The sequence below is a fragment of the Phalacrocorax aristotelis genome, chromosome 6, assembly GCF_949628215.1.
Source record: "Phalacrocorax aristotelis chromosome 6, bGulAri2.1, whole genome shotgun sequence".
NCBI lineage: Eukaryota > Metazoa > Chordata > Aves > Suliformes > Phalacrocoracidae > Phalacrocorax > Phalacrocorax aristotelis.
This window is the reverse complement of record NC_134281.1, coordinates 49194961-49210530: the sequence shown is the minus strand read 5'-3', so window position 1 is coordinate 49210530 and position 15570 is coordinate 49194961.

Below are 15570 nucleotides of genomic sequence, written 5' to 3'. Positions count from 1 at the left end.
CTTGCCCAACCTCAGCTACCTTGCACGGGACTGTCAGTCTTATTTTTAGGAAATGTCACCCTTTTTATGCAATGAGATGCACTCTGGGTTCCCATGTAGCAGCATCATTCAGGCTATAAACAACCTGGGTTTATGGGGCTGATCTTGGGGCAGGGAGGAACTACAGGTAATAAGAAATCTGACTTCTAATGGCATTTTAAAAAGAAAAGAAAATAGTTCTTTTTATTACTAAGAATATTGCACAGAAGTGAGTATTTCTTTGGTAAATCACTCCCCACTTAGGCTTTGGTTTCTAAGATCACTTTCAAATCCAGAAATGAGTTCAGGCAAATTCCAGCTGACCTGAAACACTCAGCTCTGGGAAAGGCTTTGAGTTTAATATAAAAAAGCCTCTGAATTTCCTCTATTTCTAATTCTTACTCATTTTAGTTAAACTCTTGCCTTCTATCACAAAAAAATACACATAAACTTGAGAATCAGTACAGCTGTGCTGCATGGGGAGCTCTAGCACCTATAGGTTTTAATGTTTGCAGGCCAAAAAAATTGTAATAAAGTATTTATTCTGGTGCATTTTATTTTAAAAATAGAATTAATAGGGACAATGTGAATGATAGTTGTATAAAATCAAAACTTTTGGAGCAGTTCTTTTTTTAACATTAGGATATTTAAAAAACAATTTGGGATGTGAATTAAAATCTATGTTTCTTCCCTTGGTAGATATAATAATGATAAATGAAGAATTAGAGCTATCTCCAAGTATTCCTGGAGTTCAGAGGTATTTGAATCTGTGGTTTCTTTTATGTCCCTCTCCACTGAGACCATTCCATTTAATAAGATATGAAATAGTGTGACAAATCTGCTGCTGCCTTTTATTACTTACAGTCCCTATGGGCTTTATTTTTTCCTCTCCTAGCCCTTCTCCCTTGCCCCTTCCCCATGCGCTCAGTGGTCAGAATAGAAATACAGAAGCCATAACATGGAAATATAGATACCCTACAATGAAATCTTTGTTCCTCCGGGTGTGTTTGCAGAAAGCACCACAGACAGGTGGCCGTGATCCCCATGGTGTGCTGAGGACTGACCTTGACAAAGGCCCTCCTATGGAAGATGTGGAAGAGTCCCATTCCCTCTCCTTATACCAGGAGATCCTTCAGTATTTGCTGCACCTGCAGCTGGGCTCAATGTAAAGCTGGCTTTTGCCCACCCTTGCCTGCACACAGGGATGTGGCTTTGTAGCTCACGTGAGCCTAGGGGTGGGACTGACTGAACTGAAGCACTAAATGAATTAGTTTGATAGCTACCAAATGAAATCTGCTCTCATAGCAAACCCATCCTTTATGGAGAGTTGTTCTTGGAGGACATTTTCTCAACCACAGCTCTGCCACCATGCCATCTGCCACCTTCTTTTGCTGTAGTTGGCAGGTGTTCAAGGCAACTAAACAGAGGGCCGGTATTCCTGGCTCTGTTTTTCAACCTGTGTTTTCCTACTGATTGTAGTGGGTCCCCTCATGGTATTAAAGAACTTGGAACCCTTCTACCATGAGGATGTTTCCAGTGTTGTTTCCTGAAGTCTTCTTGCAACAGCAAAAATATCCATAGTGCTCCAAAGGCTCTCAGTTACACCTGAAACTGATCCGACTTGATGGAGATTTGTACCTGGGCTGAGGCCCAGCCTTCACATCTTTCCATAAAATGTTTCTGCCTTAATGCTCACTGAAAGCCTGAAAGTGGCTGGGAGGATTAGCTAATGGGTAATTGAAATGGGTCACTTCATAAGAGATGTGTATGATAGGCAAGCTTGAAGCCTTGCTTAAACCCTGTAGCTTTGTCTTGTCTCTGTGTGTCTCTTTGTGCTCTTGCCATATGTCTCTTGGCTACTTTTTCTGTTCTCGTATTCCACCCCATCAATTGCAGAGCTCCCTTTCTTTGTCTTCTCAGCCAGTCTCAGCTAAAGCCCATTTTTGTCAATGGGAGTCATAGATTAGACCTTCGAACTGCATCTGACAATGAATCTTCCACACATGGAAACAGAGAAAAAAGATTAGGTAAGGGAAAAGAGCTTTCTATGTGCTTGCATATACATACACAAAGAGATTTATTCTTTCTTTTCTTATCTTTGTGTTTCTCTTTTAGACTGAAAGATCTAATGGGTAGGAAATTAGTGATAGTGAGCCCAGAAAAGTATATATAAATAATGTTAATGCCAAGAATGGTTACCGCATACCCATGGCTTAATAATCCTCATTAGGGCTGGAAAAACAAACATATTATGCCTTAAACTGTAAGAATGTCTTTTAATGGAATTTGAGGAATTAGAACATGGAACCAAGGTTTATCAACCTGTTGCTAGGAGAGCTGTGGTCTGTGTTTGCTTAGGGAATCATCATCAATAATCCCTTAATCTAATCGCAAAATATAGAAAGCTGCTGCACCAGACTGACCCTATTGGATGTAAGCAGTAAGCAACAGAAGAGAGCAACAGGGTTACCCAATAGCAGCTGTTGAATTATGACTGTATCCAGGAGAAGGCCATGCGCGCAGACAGCTTGGAAGCGTATGAGGAGGCTTTTTGTCAATGAATGGGCCAAATGGACCTCAACAGAACAACCACATTGTAGTATTTCCCCAGAAACAAAAGTACCTAAATCCACAAGAATGGCCGTACACGGCCAGGCCAAACATCTGCTGGCAACAATATTGACCATATTTCTGAAAGTGCCCAAAAAGGAGGGCATAGGGAAGTATAGGGGACACTTCTCTGGAATACTCTCTAGCCTCTGGCACTTTGCTGTTCAGTCCTAGAGAGCCAGCAGTAGCATCTTGGAATGGAACACCTCTTCGTGGTTTTTATTCCATGAATTTGTTCAGTTGCCTTTTGAAGTAACGTAAACTCTTAACATTCAAAATAACACTTACTGAGGAGTTTCATAATGTATTTACAAGCTCTGTTTATGTTTGGTTAGTGACATTAGGTTATGTCTACTTCTTGTACTGGAAGAGACAGTGAACAAACGTCCCTTATTTGCTGCCTATGAGCTTCTTTCCACTTTTTTAGAGATACAAGTGCAACTTCAGATGCCTTCCCAGCGGTGTATGAGCACAAGGAATACCAAGAATCTCCCTGAAAATTACATAATTTTGCTTCCATCTCTTTGAAATGTTTAGTGAGCTTGCAATCCAGACACCTAAGAAATTATGTAAAAAATGGTGCAATCGTTTTAATTAGTACCTGAAATAGTGTTAGCGTTGATGCATTTGTTGTGTGGGTAACATGCAGTTGTGATTGTGTGCATGTGAGAGATGGGGTAGCAGAGTGCAGGAGTAAACTGCAACTCAACCCATTGAACAGTTGGCAGTCTTTTTTGGGCAGCTACAACAGAGCCAAAAAGAACCTCCAAAACTTGCTGCACCAGTCTACAAATGTTTCTGATAGCCCTTTTTTGCTGATAAAGTCCTCTGAAGAACAGTTCTGGTAGCAAAGCTGGAGACTTCCGTTTCTTTTCACATGTTGACAGTCCAGAAGGATGAAGGTTATATTTCAAGGTGATCACACTGGCCCTGGGTCAAATCTCTCATAAATCACTGTCTAACTCTTGTATCTCCAATCCAGTGCCTAGGATGAGCATTGTGATTTACTGTTTAATTCAGAACTCAATCCAAAGTCAATTGAAGTCAGGAGGTTGACACCAAGAAGTTGAGCCCTAAGGCTATTTCAGCAGGACTTATTGAAGGAGGGACTTACAGACATGAACATTCTGTCTCCTGCTGTTCACTATTTTTTATTTTGATGAACGTCTCTGTGTTCCCACCTCCCATCCCACTTCCTGGAGTTCTGATCTCTACCATAGCTCCAAAGTCTGCAAAGCCGTCAATGTCAGTCTTTCTTGTAACCATGAGAGAGAGGACAGACGCAGTAAATACCACAGGAACCGGTAAAGTAGACAGTAGGGGGTATTTTCCTTCTGCTGAAGCTGACTTGAGCTGAATCTGGCCTGGGGAAGATCCAAGATTTCAACCTGTGTATTGTACCCTGGACATCTACATTTCTGACCTAAGTTAGGGAACCCATTATAACTGTTGTCTTTGATATCCATCCTTCTCCCCACTGAGGGGTGTCTAAGGTAAGACACACCCAATCTCAGCCTATGACACCCTTCCCAGTTGCTGGGATAATTCAAGGTCCATCCTTCCATCTTGTCCCTGAGACCAGACCCTCCAAACCTCTGGGCTATGAACAAGACCTCAGCACTTCAGGGCCCTAGACATCACTAGGAGGCCATCCTGAGTTGGACACCATAGCAACAAAGACCTGGGGGCCTTTGATAATGTCCTTGAGTGAAGCCAAACTTGTTCTCAAAGAACAGCCAGGGTAAGTATGCAGAGAGGTGTTGTTACCATAAAGGGTTTGCTATTCTTCTGAATGCCTTCAGCTAGATCCTTAGTTTTAAGGGGACCACACATTTTGGCCCTGACAAAGGCTAATCAGTGGTCTTGCTTCTTCCAGATTAGAGGCCTGGATGGGGCTTTTGGAATTTGCCTGGACCTAATAGCCCTGGGAACCCCTGTTACACCACAAAATGTGAAGCTTGTTTAGAAGGTGAGATCACTGCAGTGCCACTCACCTGTGTGGGGTCTGGGACGTTTAATAAGGTCCCAGTCTCTCTCCTGCAAAAGCTGACAAGGTCTTTCTGCTCTACCAGGCTACGAGTTTTCCAGAAACTTGCAGGAACTTCTCAGCTGTCTAGGGAAAGCACCTGTTGGAGAACTCTGTTTAATGTGGTTGACATTGCCAATGGATTCAGAAGAGATTTGGGGCGGCGGGAAGGAGCTGAGGAGAAGACAGATGAGCAGACAGACAAGGATTGGCTGATTACACTGATCACTTTTTCAGATCATGGAAAGGCACAATTACAGCAACACAAGGGTTTTCATGGGCACTCCTCAAAGCCTGCGGCAGTGGGCAGCACAGACCCTCCTGCCTGAGGGCAGGAGGCAGCAATGGCTCATTTTTCCCCAACATGGAGGTAGATAATATTGAGGTTCATCTAGCTTCTCTTCTCCCCTCAGTTAATACCCTACCAACAGTGCTGCCTGCAGGAAGATGAGAATCCAACCACTCCTGGCTGCACCTGCCCACTAGTGGAGCAGGAGCCAATCCAGAGCCAGACCTTTATTGGTCCAGGACCAGGACCTCAGGACTCAGAGGTCCCGCCCAATAGTGACCTCCCATTTGAATTGTTGGGGGGGGGACCCATATCACATCAGCCCCCCCAGCATGCACTCCCTGGCCTGGGGCTGCAGGCCCATGCAGCTCAGCCAGGAAAGGAGGAGAGCCAGGGTAGGGACAAGCACTGGTGGCCTCTGTTCTGGCCATACAGTTGCAGCACTCCTGAAACTTGTCTAACAGTGATTTTCCTTAAATGCAATTCTTTAATGTGTTAAATCTAGCTTTAACTTATTTGGCTGATCCAACTTAGATCAGATTATGTTTGTATTTATTGGGATTTATGGATGTATGATTGCCTCTGAGCCCATATGGACAGCTAATTTGTCAATTAGAGCAATGCTGATCATTGTGGAGACATGGCATAGGCTGTTAAGCACCATTATCGGTTTCAACCAGGTCTGACCTTGAGACACACATTTATTTTGCCTGACAACCTTTTATTCTCACTGCTGGATTACAGATATGTAAATTGGGCTAAAACCTTGAATATTCATCTTAGGTATGTCAAAAAAAAATCAGAACTTGTTGGAGATGAAGAATATAACAGGGAGAGCTGTTGAGCTGTGTGCAGAGGATGGGACCTGCTTAGAACTTGCTTTTTATTGTACTTGTGGCAGTGGTAGGGTTTGGGGCCAGGATATCAGGGTAGTGCCCTAGGAGTCTAATTAAAACCAATGGCAATTTTCCAAACACAGAGAGGTCAACCATGATTACTATTAAAGGCCATTATTCCTATTTTGTAATAGCCACAGCAAAGGCAATTTTCCCCTAAATTCGGAGGCAGAAACAGTCAGTTCCTCCATGCTGGCTCCATCCCAGTGACCGGCAGGAAGGCTAGGCCTGAATGGGTGGGATGAGATGGTGGCTGGCCTCAGAGGTGTGCTAGAAGGCTGTGTGAGAGGCAAAGAAGCTCCTGGTGTGAGTTCAGCCCTGCTCATCTCCTGTCCCATAAGGCTGTTCAGATATACCATGGTGAGCTGAGCTGTGTGTAAATGTAAATTGAATGTCAGATGTGTTTGGGCCAGCTCATCTATAGAGGTTAATTGGATATTTGGGGATTCATCTCATCTAACTATTTAGAAATGAGGTGTCTAGGCATCTCCTATGACCACAGGATAGGGTTTCTGGTGGTGATGGTGTCTGATAGCGGAGGGATGAATGATCATCTGCAGATGCTGATCTCCCCACTAGACTGAGAAGGAACTTTGACTATCAGCTTAAATGAAATGCCTAAATTTTATACAGCTGCCATCAAGAGAGGTGAATATTATTGTGGGTATGGGATGCAAATGTGGGCCTGGAGAGATGAAGTAAGTGCTTCTTAACCAGCTTCCTCACCTTCCTCTGAGGATCCCATTACCACATTAGTCAGATACTTCATAAATCATGTGTCTGAAAGAGCAGTTGTTCCACACATGTCTCAGTGATTCTGCGCTCGTCACCTTGACCTGGTGTTTTACAGAGAACAGAAATTATACTCACACCTGTTAAAGGACAAGACTAGGCACTAAGGAAGAGGATTGTTCTAGTAATATGCCCCCAGCCTTACTGATTGTAAGGGACCGCATCCTGTAGATGATTTAGAGGACTAACTTTGCAATCTGTGATCAATACTGAATTATTTCTATTGCGACCATCAAGTCTAGAATCTAAACCAAGAAAGATTTTGTTTGGTGGTTGTTTTTTTTTGTTTCTGAGAAAGCATGGACTTGGAGGCACCTGAGCAGTAGGAAATCATATCAGTTTTGCCAAACTGCTTGATAAACTGAAAAAAGAGGAAGAGGGGAACATTTCACTTCAGTCTTTCACAACTGGCCATTGTTCCCAGTGAAGCACTTTTGTTTCTCTCTACTAGAGAAAGGGAAAAGTCATTGACGCCGATTTGCCTGGAGAGACCCATTGGCCAGAGTCCCACAGCATGAACACCTTGGGGAAGGGGGCAATATCCCACAGTGGCAGAATTCGACTCTAAAAATAATAAGCATTGAAATATTAACTCTTCAGAGCGAATAGTGTGGTTGCTTGTTTACCAAAAGGGACATGTAAACCCATTACATAAAATGTCTTTTGCTGTCCATATGCTTTCTAACCTAATCAGCTTTGAATCCTACTAAATCCCAGATTGAGATAACAAATGAGCAGCTCAGCTCGCTGGAAGAAAGGCAGCCTCTTTCCCCTGGGTATTAAAAAGAGCAAAGGTCAAATATTCCCCTGTGGATCACCCAAAAAAGAGATCATGCTGATGACACCTATGCCTTTGTGTGCCAAATAAGTATTACTGAAAGTGAAATTCATGGCAAACAGAAGAAAGAGCAAAGCTTCATATTAAAACTCATATGACGCCTTTGTACAGGACGGAACATCGTATCCTAAAAGAAGATTTTTGCCTTCCAGATCATATTGTGATATTATTTATAATTCAGGGATGGAGATGCCGTTGGCTAGTGTGCCAAACCAACTCAAATGGCAAGCCTTTGGCTCTGACCAGCTTTCTCCTGGGCTGCATTTGGGGCGGCCATTCCACTGGTCAGCACCAGGTCCAAGCCACTGCCCCTTGCCATGAGGTGCGGATCCATGAGGAGGACCATAGTAATTTGAAAAGGAGATGGGGTGGTTCACAACGTGCCTGGTCTGTAGGTGGTGTCCGATGGGCTGTCCCAAGAGACCTTTACTGGGGCGGCTGTAAGCCAGCAGTGGGTTCAGTGGGAGTGGCATTTTTGTAACTTTCACTTTTTGTTGTGTTTCTGTGATATTTCCACTGAAGTTAAGCCAAACCTTACCTCCAAACACAGTTTTTTCCAACCATATTTTTCCCTCCTGTAGACAGGCATAAAATTTGGAGAACAAGAGTGGATTTTGGGCTATCTGACAGTGCAGGAAACCTTTTCCTGATGTCGTTACATGGGCTACTGACGAAGCAGGTGAATAAGAGAATATAAACTGGGCTATTCCTTCAGAGAGCAAGCAAGAGAGGCACCAGGACCTCAGCACTCACCAGCTGGGTTAACAGCTGTGGAAAATAACACTAACCCTGAACCAGGCCTGTGCAAGAGGGTCCAGTTCAGTCCAATAGAAGGCTGTCAGGGATTATTTCCTTTCTAGCTCACACTTTGTCCCCCTCACAAAAAATATTTGTCAGGAGTTGAGTACATTTGATCTGAAAATTTCTGTAAGTGTCAAATAACTTTTTATCACAGCTATTTTTCCCTCCAAATGGCTCTTTTGGGTCCCCCTTCTTTCTTTTTCTTTTTTTTTTCTCTTCAAACTCCAAATATTTCTGCCCTTTTTTGGATTTTTATTCTTATAGTGAAAACCTTTGCTTCTTTGTCATCTTTCAATTGCTTAAAAAAATGCAAGTGTAAGTGCAAAATTTTCAGTAATTGCAAAAATTGTTGATCAGTCACCAATTTTCACAGAGGACGGATCTATGCTTTTCCATAAGGCTGTCATGTTTATACTGACAAGGGTTCCGTATGCTTTTTCTATGAACATTTGTATTTATCTGTGCCTACAGTCAACAGACTGCTAGACAGAAATTAAAGAAAACGACCAGTCTAGCTAAGCTGCCATATCATGTTTGTTGTCCTATTGTCCAATATTTATCAGACTATATACAGTTTCAGTGTTGTTTTAGGAGCTGAACACAGGATATCTCCTTGGGCACTGGGCCATTAGGTGCCAAACCCTGTCTTTGCTTAGTTCCTCCATATCACCTTAGCAAGAGCACCTCAGCTGTGCTAAATTTGGGGTTCTCCACTGCAGCAAGTTGAGCTAAACCCATCCCTATTCACACATGATGTTTGCATAGGGCGGATGAGGAGCATGCATGGAGAGGGGACTGGGATCCAACCCCCAGGTTTGCTGTCGGTGTGGATGAACCCTCGGTATGTTCTGATCATTGGAAAACTATTGGTGTTCCTGTTACTTTAACTTTGGAGCTTCATAGTTCGGGATTTTAGGGAAAGCTTCTGGATAGATCAGCTCTTGAATGCCAAGGAGGATAGCATCACCCATACCCATCATTCTGTTGTTGCATAAAAGTGCTCCCAGATGAAGGCTAGATTAAGCTCATGTGTTTGAGTTAACAAAGAGAAGGTTAAATGGTGACTTGATTTTCATCTATAAATACCTTCCCAGGAAGCAGAGTTCTGGTAGTTGACAGCTTTTTAATCTAGCAGAAAAAAGCTGAACAAAGCCCAATGGCTGGAAGATGAAGCAAATTAATTTAGAGCAGAAATGAGGGACAGACTTTTATGAGGGAGGAGGATTAACCATTAATGAACCTTTCCAAAAAAGGTTGGGTTCTCTGCCTTTCCCTTCTTGGTGGCACAGCCTTTCTTTTTCCCAGACCCATACCATAAGAATCCTGGAAAAATAGGTTGGAACAGGACTTTGTGGAAGAATGAAACCAGTTTTGAACTGCTTTTAGGGCATCCTTCCACATCATACCTCTGTGCAAGCTCATCTTTCTACTTGTGCCTCCTTTCCTGCAGATCACCCCATTGCACAAAATTGGGCTCTGAGAGGCTGGACATGAAAACTGAGCTGCCAGATTTAGATTGCTGTTCCTAAATCTGATTCAGATTCCTAAACTTTGCATCAGAAATACACCTTTGATTTTAGGTTTTCATATAATGTTATCATAATGGAACTGCTTACAAAAATTAAGAAGATAAAGGGTAGATTTTGAATAAGCAATGAAAACAGTCTGTTAACAAATGATCAAAATTTCAAGGGAAAAAAGAAGAAATCAGAAATGGTTGTAGTTTAAACCAATACTGAAGATTAGAAATTTTTACTTTCTTTCATTTATTTTTTATTTTAGCATTCTAGGGAAGCTTCAAATTTGGATGAAAAGGGGAGGGGTGAAAAGGAATTTTTGATATTTCATTTTTTGGGGCTTTTCAATAATATGCCCTAAATTGGGGAATAAAAGACAGATGAAAGAAAGCCAACCCACCAAACTCTGTAACCAGTTTTAGACTTCAGAATAAAATCTAATTCAGAGTATTTAGTAGCTTGTGTTAAGGTGTTTTTTGTTGGTGATGCTGTGAGCCTTACTCTATTTGGCTAATGAATTTTTAGTTTAAGGAAGGTCTGTTTTTAACTTTCCTAAAATCATCTCATAAACAAGGTGATGAGATGAAGACAATAAATTTGAAAACAAGAAAAGATTTAGTTAGGACACCTAATTAGGATTTCTAATCAGGAGTCATCAAGACCTATAATTAGCAGGGTTGTTCAGACTCATTGCTTTCTCTTTAATGGCCATAGGACATCCAAATGGTTTTAAATTATGTACCATGGGCTCCTAATCAGTTTATTGAACATCATAAATTGTTAAAAGGAGTTAATAGCTTGTGTTTCTTGATAGAAAGTGCTAATACTCGAGGCAGAGAACTCATCAAATGAACCTCGTTAGAGAGGGGAGGAGGGAGATTGTGTCTCGGTGTCTCATTTTGTTTTAGTAATTAGCTTTTACTGGATTATCCGATCCAAATCTTTATTCAGTTTACTCTGTCAAATCTAGTTTGCATTTTAAATGGAAAATTGACATGGAGAACAATTTGTCTCCTGACTGGGTTAACGGGTCCAGCTGGCAGGAGGCACCCACGGAGAGTGGGGGTTATAGCGGGAGCCCAGCGGGGGGGACCAGCCAGGGGGGCTTCCCCAACAGTTGATGTCCTCCAGCCTTCACCCGCGGCACGGGGCACCCTGCACACTGACAGCTCTTTGGGGAGAACATCGCCCGCTGCAGCTCTGGTCCCAGCCTGGCTTCTGCCCTGGCAGCTGAAGAGCAGCCGCCTGTGAAATTGCCGTGATCTGGTCCTGCCTTGTCCCCGAGAGCTGCCAGGGATCAACAGCACAGGGATCACAGCAGTGTAAAGTCATCATCTGGGAGCATATCAGTTGGTTCTGAGCAGGTTTTTGTCTCTGACGGTGGCCAATACAAGCTGCTTTAGCAGAAGTTATAAGAAAGATCCCAATGGGCAATTACAAAAAATTCTCCCTACAGGGAGAGTGTTTCCTAAATTACCGAGAAGCCCCTGGTGTGAAGTGAGCATGTGGGTATTAACATCCACCTTATCTGCTGTGAGTAGATGCATTAAAATGCAGAGATCCCTGATATTTTACTGGCTGCCCTTGTGGCTTCTATGTATGTGGTTCTGGCTGACACAAGATTTAAGGATTCGGTACAAAACATTAACTTCTGAAAACCCTCAGTGTAAGAGTGCAGACGTGAGTCCAACCCAGTTGATTCAGCACCAAGGTATGGTTCTTCTTTACAGTGCGGTGAAGAGAGATGAGCAGAAGCTGCAGATCATAGAATAATAGAATCTTTAAGGTTGGAAAAGACCCTTAAGATCATCGAGTCCAACCACTAACCTATCACTGCCAAGTCCACTACTAAACCATATCCTCAAGCACCACATCTACCCTTCTTTTAAATACCTCCAGGGATGGAGACCCCACCACCTCCCTGGGCAGCCTGTTCCAGTGCCTGACAACCCTTTCAGTGAAGAATTTTTCCCTAATGTCCAACCTAAACTTCCCCTGGCGCAGCTTGAGGCCATTTCCTCTCGTCCTATCGCTAGTTACTAGGGAGAAGAGACCGACCCCTGCCTTGCTACAACCTCCTTTCAGGTAGTAGCAGAGAGCGATAAGGTCTCCCCTCAGCCTCCTCTTGTCCCGACTAAACAACCCCAATTCCCTCAGCCGCTTCTCATAAAACTTGTTCTCTAGACCCTTCACCAACTTTGTTGCCCTTCTCTGGACACACTCCAGCACCTCAATGTCCTTCTTGTAGTGAGGGGCCCAAAACTGCACACAGTACTCAAGGATGTCAAAGCAAAGCCTCCCACTGCCATCCCTTTGCACAGTCCATCACATAGAACTGGTTCCAGCTATTAACTCGTTGAGCAAAAGCTGGAGGGACAACTACAGAGTGTTTCAGTTTTCAGGGGTCCATTCTCAGGACTCTGATGGCTTTTGCTGTCCTTTTTTAACTTTGCATGACACCTTATGGCATATCAGAAACTAGTGATTGACCTCCCGTAGCTGAGTGTGGCTGATGCAGGGATGACCAAGGTGTGTTGGTGTTAGAGACTTGTACCTCTGAAGGTCCTGCACTAACTACTTCCTTTCACTGTGTTGGGTCTTTTTCTGACTTGTATGAGCCCTGAGCCGCTAGATACACCCCTGTAGTGAAATGCTTTCTGGATTCAAGTTTTTCAGATTCTCTTTTTTTTTATTTTAAATGACATCTTTATAATGGGTTGCATGTTAGTCCAAGGCAATGCTTTGAGGTAAAAGGTCAAAAATCCTTTATCCTTCCAAAAATCGGGGATGAACTGCACCTTGCACATTTCTGGGTGGGTGCTGCCAGCTTTTCCACTTTACCCAATTGTCCAACCTGGGTCATCTGGTTGCTGGGGGTTTTGTGACCTCTATGATAGGTGCTGGTATTCATCACTCTGGAGCAAGTTCTTGTCTTCTTTATCCCTGTTTATGTCCACACTGTGCACTGAAATATTGTGGGAGCAAATCAGACCCAAGATAAGCATTGCTCAGAAAAAAATGAGAAGACAATCAGGTTTCTGTGTAGGTTGAGGCATGGCCAGCTACTGAAATTATTCCAGGGCTGGAGTGCAAATTAATTGAATTTGTCTCCCCCAGTTACTAATGTTACTAATCATTTGTATGGGACAGGTCTGCAGCTGGAGGAATGAGGTCTTGTGCCTCCAGCGGTCTAAAATGCTTGGTCTTGACCAGAATGGGGATCTTATTGCCCCTTCAGTGAGCAGCAGTCACCTGGGGAGTTGCTGAGCCCTGATGAGGACTCAATGATATATCCAAAGTCACCTGGGAAAAACTCTGGCAGAACAGGGACCCACAGCTTGTTGGTGTCTTAAAACACCACCTTCCCCCACTGCACTCCCCACTTCAGGAGAGCGGCTTGGCAGCATCCTGCAGGAGAGGTGTCCCTGGCTCAGACATCGCATCCCCTGCTGGCTTTAGGGAAAGCTACAGAGCCACCTGGGAACAAGATTGCAGCAAATACCATGTCTCTTGCAAGCCTCTCTGAACCCATGGCACAAGACAAAAGAGATTCATCCTCCTATTCCTGCTTGGGAAGCGGGGTCGGGAAAGTGAGTCTTTCCATGCTAATGTCACACAATTACCTCTTAACTGCCAAAACAAATGGCAGAAATGGGGAAAGTGACACCAAATCAAGAATGTCACAGGTGATCGATTCATGTCATCTACCGTCGCCACAGCCAAGGCTGGCGAGAGAGACACAGTGATAACACAACACTAATATTATATTACAGCCTTCACAGCACCGAATGCCAAGTGATGAATATGTGTCACTTTATGTGTCGCTCACTTTCCGGGCCTGGGCGGGCGAGCATGGAAAATGGAGTGTTCAGGATTAATGATATCGAAAATGATAGAGAGGAGATTGAAAATTCCTTCCTTCCTGAACCATGCAGATTGAAATGTACCTCAGAGCTATCTTTTGCTGCCCTCCTCCTCCGCCCACTTTTTAAAGGTCTTTTCCACAGCTTTTTGAGAAAGAAAAGGAAAGAAAAGAAAAGGAAAGGAAAGAAAAGAAAAGAAAAGAAAAGAAAAGAAAAGAAAAGAAAAGAAAAGAAAAGAAAAGAAAAGAAAAGAAAAGAAAAGAAAAGAAAAGAAAAGAAAAGAAAAGAAAAGAAAAGAAAAGACGAAAGAAAAAGAACTTTATAGTGTTTTTCTTGGAAGTTACTTCCTCTGCTCCTCACAGTTTGATTTATGATCAAACATCTTCAGATGTATGTCTATTCTCGCATAGACAGCTACAGCATGGAATATGTCCATGATTTTAATCCAGGACCACCACTTCCCTGTTAAAAAACTGATGTGGCCAGAAGACTGGATGGTTGGAGGTCAGTGTATGATGTATTATGATTAAGAAGTGATCTTACTGAGAGTTCTCAATGAAAAACGGATCATTTTAATGCTCATCATTTCTATTTTGGAGCCTTTAGAAACTTAGGTAAAAATCAGTCCCCCACAGTGTTGGTAATTTTCCACATCTAATGAGAAGAACTGATAACAGAGAAGATGGATCACAGCCTTAGGGATAAAATGACCTGGCCAAAGTCACAGGCAGAGCTGAGCTGATACCTGGCTCCTCCATTCATATTCACACACTGTTGATGCATGAATGCTGCAAGATGACCCATTCCCAGGGGACCGCAGACTGCAAACACATTGATGGGGCTGGGGTAGGTAACAGGTACTCATTTACGAAGCTGCAGAACTAGACCCTGCCAGCCCATGGAGAGATGGTTTCATGCAGACACCCTGCTTGTCCTGGTCTCTGGCTGAACACTGGTTCTGTGAGCTCCAAGGCCATTCTCAGTGCCTGGAATTGTTGACTGAGATGTTTGATAGACTCGGTCAGGACCTGGTGAGATGGGGGACTTGGAGGAAGCTTGATCAGGAACAGTTCACCCTCTATGTCTGACGGTGGGTCCTTGTGACCATCCTGCTTTTGAGGAGTAAGGTTACCTCCTCATAGCTGCAAACATCAGTCCTGGAGCTTCAGTTTAGGTTTATTCTGGGTTTTGGCAAGGATTCCTCAAAGCTTTGATAGAGAAAGCAAAGGAAGAAAAGTAAGTTTTTTATACCTTTTTTTCTATACTTTTTCCTTTACCGTTTTTTTTTTTACCTCCCTGTTACTTAATTGGGTCACCTCCCCAGGTGGGACGAGGGCTTACTCTTTCCTTCTAGCTACAGTGGAAACCATCTACTGCCTTGCTGCGCCCTCATCTGATATTACACATGCTGCTCTTCCAGCAGAGCTTGGAGCTTTTTCTCTTTGAGGCATGGTTAATGGGGACAGAGCCTGTTTTGTTAAGCAACCAATGCAACATAATGGAAGTGCCTTTTTTTTCTTTTTCTTCTTAACCCATTATGAATCCCAAGAAAAGTGTTTCACACAGAAAAGAGAATGAAATCAAATTACAGAAAGTCAAAATGGTATACAAAATTTGTTTGAATGCCATGTGAAGAAGGTGCTAGGATGGCTTCCTCACACTGACTACCGAATACATGCCTAACATTGTTAGCCTCTACTGAAGAATGAGCTCTAGTAGCGAATGATCTTAAGGACTCATGGCCATTAGTTTCATATGGCAATAGACTGAGATTGGAGGAAGAAACCCAGAATCAACTGAGAGTACCTAATTAATTGGATTATAATTACATTTAGAAAGCTAAAAGGTAATAGATCTGTTTGAATTATGATCATCGCAGGCTCTTCAGGGACAGACTGTGCAGCGTGAATCACTTGTACG